The following is a 4,821-nucleotide window of genomic DNA, read 5'->3' as shown; positions in this document are numbered from 1 at the left end:
AGAGGGACATCATGCTTGGGAGGGTGGAGGGACAGCGCAGGAGGGGAAGACCCTCTATGAGATGGATTGATTCGGTGACTGGGGTAATTGGGATGGGTGTGTCAGAGGCAGTGTGGTTGGCGCAGGATAGAGCAGGGTTTAGGGCTGTTGTGCATAGGGTCGCTATGAGTCGAAAATGACGGCACATAACAACAACAACAACATATTACTTTCCAACCATTCTTCCCCTCATCTGTTCCAAATGAGTATTCATTATCTATCTGCTTTTTTTCCTGTTCTCTCCTCAACCACCCATGGCTGTCCCATTTTAGAACAGTGATCTTATACAGCATTTTCCCTTTCGTGACTGATATGTTACACTCAGTATAATGTCCTCCAAGCTCACCTATGGTGTGTAATGTTTTATGAGTTCATTCCTTTTCAGTGCTGAATAACTATGTTTCATAGTTTTTCTATCCATTTGTTTGTTGATGAGCACTTGGGTTGCTTCCATCTCTTTGGTATTATGAATAACACAGTAATAAACATGGATGTGAATACATCCGTTTGAGTCATGGCTCTGTTTTTTGTTTGTTTGTTTGTTTTTAGGGTATTTTCTCAGTAGTGGAATTGCTGGTTCAAATGGTATTTCTATTTCCAGATTTTTGAGAAAGTGACAGACTGCCTATCATTCCTATCAGCAGTGAATAAGAGTTCCAATCTCTCTACAACTTTGTCAGCATTTGTTGTTTGCTGCCCTGTTGAACTTTGCTGTTATTGCTGGGATGAGATGGTATCTTGTAGTTATTTTTATTTGCATCTCTCTGATAGCTAGGGATTTTGTTTTGGTTGAAATCACAGCAACCCTATGTACAGCAGCTCTGAAGCCTGCCTTGTTCTGAGCCAGTCTCATTGACTCCTATACACCTACCTCCATTGCCCCAGTTACTGTATCAATCCATCTCATGCAGGGTCTTCCTCTCCTGCACTGTATACTGTATAGCTAGGAATTTTGAACATTTATTCATGTGTCTGTTTGCGATCTTAATGTCTTCTTTTTTTATTATTATTATTATTTTTGTGTGAGTGTACCGTCAAATCAGATCTGACTGGTACAGGAGGAGATTGTCACCCCTTCCCCGGCAGAGCATCTGGTGGATTTGAACCGTGCACCTCTGGGATTGTAGTTGCAGCTCCTTACCACTAGGCCACCAGAGCTCCCCTAATGTCTTCTTTGGTAAAGTGTCTATACATATCTTGTGCCCATTTTGTGACTGGATTATTTACCTTTTTTTTTTTTTGTTGAGACGCCAAAAGCCCACTAAGTCAAAGCCTGAGCAATAAATAACATAGAAAAAAAGAACTGTTTTCCTGAGAAAAGATTCTTCTAATAGCATTGCCATTAGGAAACAAATCTTTGGACCTCCATTAAAGAAAATTTGAACATGAGACTCCCTAATTAAGCTGGGCAAGTGGGAAGCATTCCTCAAATTATATTCCCAGATTTTTAACAGTTAAAGAGAAAGCTAAAGATAGAAAGTTAAAGATAATTAACTTATAAAAATTACAAAACATTCTAAAAGATGTTATGAGAGAACACAGTTCTACTTCTAACACCTGCCACACACACACACACATCAAATCTTGGAAACAGAGATTGAAGTGGAAAAAGCAAAAATTTTATTTATATATGCTAGCATATAGGAGGGGGAGCCCTGATAGTCTAATGGTTGCCCTGCCAACCCAAAGACTGGCAGTTCGAGGCCACTAGCTGCTCCTCAGAAGGAATATGCACAGTTTTCACCCTTGCAATTCACAGTCTCTGAAAACCCACTGAAGGGTCATATTCTTATGAGTCAGTTCTGATTTGATGGTGTTGAGTTGAGCATACTGAAGACCGTATACGACCTTCCAAAATCTGCTTCCCTGTCTTAGAGGCCTCAGGAGCTTATACAAGGGAGGGGCAGAGCAGTAAAGTGTGAGAATTTGTTTGGGGTTTTTTTATTACAATCTTTTGGCTGGGTATTTTAGTGTAATGTTTGAGTCTTGGGCTAACTGGTTCAACCTTCTCGATATCCTAATTGAGCTTGTGTCTACATGCAAAAAGGAGTCATTCTTAGCTACGGATTGCAAGGTAATTTTGGCCCAGTAATTGTACCCTAGACTGTCTCAGCCTTCTGAATGTCTCAAGATAGTTTACCTCTACAAACAAAAATGAGCAGCCACATATTTCAGAGCAGATAGACACACAACATCAGAAGACTTCAATTTTGATAAGGAAACTTTCCAAGAGAAACACTGCTTCCCTTTTAAAATGTTCTAGAAAAGAACATTAATCTTCCTTTTGATTAGGGTATTTTGAAAGTGGTTGTTGTTGTGGTTGTTAAGTGCTGTGTAATCAACTATGATTCATAGTGACTCTATGACCATCCTGACCATCTCTGACACACTTGAGCCCACCATTACAGTAACTGTGTCAATCCATCTCATTGAGGGTCTTCTCTTCCTTCACTGACCCCCCTCCTATCTTTCCAAACTGATGTTCTTTTCCAAGGACTGGCCTCTTCTATCAATATACTCTAAGCATGTGAGGCCAAAAGTTCACTTTCCTTGCCTCCAAGGAGCACACAGGTTATACCTTTTCTAAGACATACTTATTTGTTCTCAGAGCTTGCACAGAGGAAGAATTATGTCACTCTGAATTGCCCAACTGGAATAGGTAGCGGAAACTGAAGTTGAATGAGGAGAACATCAGCCAGAGATGGGATGAGGTGGGAGGAGCCAGGGATAGGTGGACTAGGATGGCAGACACAACATTGTGGGTGGATATCTAGCTCGGGCGGGATGGTTATCCCACAGAAATATGTGACAACTAGGGCGGGCTGTGATTTTCGGTGATTTGGTAGTGATTTGGTAACAATGTGATTATCCCCCATGACGTGATCAGCCAATTAGTTGCAAGGTTGCAGTGCTCTTATTCAAGTCTCAGCCTTGATATGATATAAAGGATATTTCCCTAGCTTGTGACTTGCATCATTTTACTCTCACAAGAGATAAAAGGAGAGAGAAATGGGCAGAGAAGAGGGACCAGAATGCAACCAAGAAAGAAGATCCTAGAGCAAAGCACATTGATTGAGTACGAGATCCTGTACTGAGAACCTCCCAGACCTAGAGAAGATTGATGCCAAAACACATGAATATTTCTGAGGAATACCAGGCCCATAGACGCTGAACACAAACAAGGATCTTCCCCCAAATCCAGCAGAGATAGCCTTGCCCCAGAGCGAGTGCCCTGAAGGCGAACTTCCAGGTGGCCTGCTCCTCAGGGAACTGTGTTGCTAACCCAAAGACAACATCTTTCTGGCCATTCAAATCCACCAGTCTCTCATTGTGAGAAAGATGAGCAATCTTTTCCCATGTGATTGACAGCCTCAGAAACTCCATAGAGGATCAGCTATGAGTAGATTCTCATAGTCTTTGATCTTCTGTGGCAAACATTTCAAATCCTTCTGGTTTTCAGCAAGCATGATTGTGCTATCTACATAGCACAGATTGTTGATAAGTCTTTCTCTTACGTCTACATTCATCTTCATAAGTCTAGCCTCTTGAGCAATTTTTACCCCATACAGATTGAATAGCTATTGAGAAAGGATACTGCCCTGCTACACATCTTTTTTTGTTTTGAACCACAGTCTTCACAATTGTGATGCATCAGAGAGCTGGCTGTGACTAAGCATGACTGGAGAAGGATTGATGCCTTTGAGTTGTACTGATGGAGAAGAGTGTTGAACATACTGTGGACCAAGAGAACAAATAGGTCTGTCTTGGAAGAGGTGAAGCCAAGTTTCTCCTTGAAGTCAAGGATTTTGAAGCTCTATCTCTCATACTTCGGGATGTGGCCAGGAAGGACCAGTCCTTAGAGAAGGATATCATGCTTGAAATGATGGAGGGACAGCGCAGGAGAAGAAAACCCTGAATGAGATAAGCTAACACAGTTACTGCGGCAGTGGAGTTAGATTTATCAGAGTCGGTGAGACTGGCTCAGGATACGGCAGGGTTCAGAGATATTGTACATAAGGTCGCCGTAGGCGACTTGATGGCACACACCAACAACAGTGTTCTTTTGCTCTGTTCAGATGACAGTTTCTTGATGTAAGTATAGGCTTTCATAAATACAATTAAATGTTCTGGGACTCCCACTACAGTGTTGTTTTCAAACTGTCATAGAGTATTTAAGAAAGACACTAGTTTCCTACTATGAAGGTGTTATTTATTACTTTATTGGTGGTTACAAAACCCTACCTGATCCTACACCATTCTCACAATCTTCACTGTACTTAAGCCCATTATTGAAATCACTGTGATGATGATGTTGTTATTAGGTGCAATCAAGTAAACTACAACTCATAGCAACCTTGTGAGCAACAGATATTTGTCATGCTCAAGCCCATTGTGGTGGTCATTGTGTTAAATTCCCTCATTGAGGATCTTCTACTTCAATGACTCCCTACTTTTTTTTTTTCATTCACAACAAATACATTTATTGAGAATACTAAGCACATGGGGGTTTTTTGCTTTTTTTTAATTAATTTAGTTTGTTTATTTTTCATTTCAATGAACATCTACAGAGATTTTGGAATTCCATTCATTCATTGTTGCACCCTTCTCCCCGAACAAGCCCCTCCCCCCACTCCCACCCCCGTTTGCTCCTCTCCTTGAAAAGCAAAAGAAAAACTCCCTCATCGGTACACAATCCCCCCCGCACCTCCCCAAACCCCAACCCCTACCCCCAAATATAATCCACTCTGCAACCCTCATTGCGTACTCCTACGATAAAAATAA

This window comes from Elephantulus edwardii, unplaced genomic scaffold (assembly GCF_000299155.1).
Source record: "Elephantulus edwardii isolate Elephantulus edwardi_28Jun2011 unplaced genomic scaffold, EleEdw1.0 scaffold00060, whole genome shotgun sequence".
NCBI classification, from domain to species: Eukaryota; Metazoa; Chordata; class Mammalia; order Macroscelidea; family Macroscelididae; genus Elephantulus; species Elephantulus edwardii.
Note: the sequence above shows the minus strand (reverse complement) of the source record.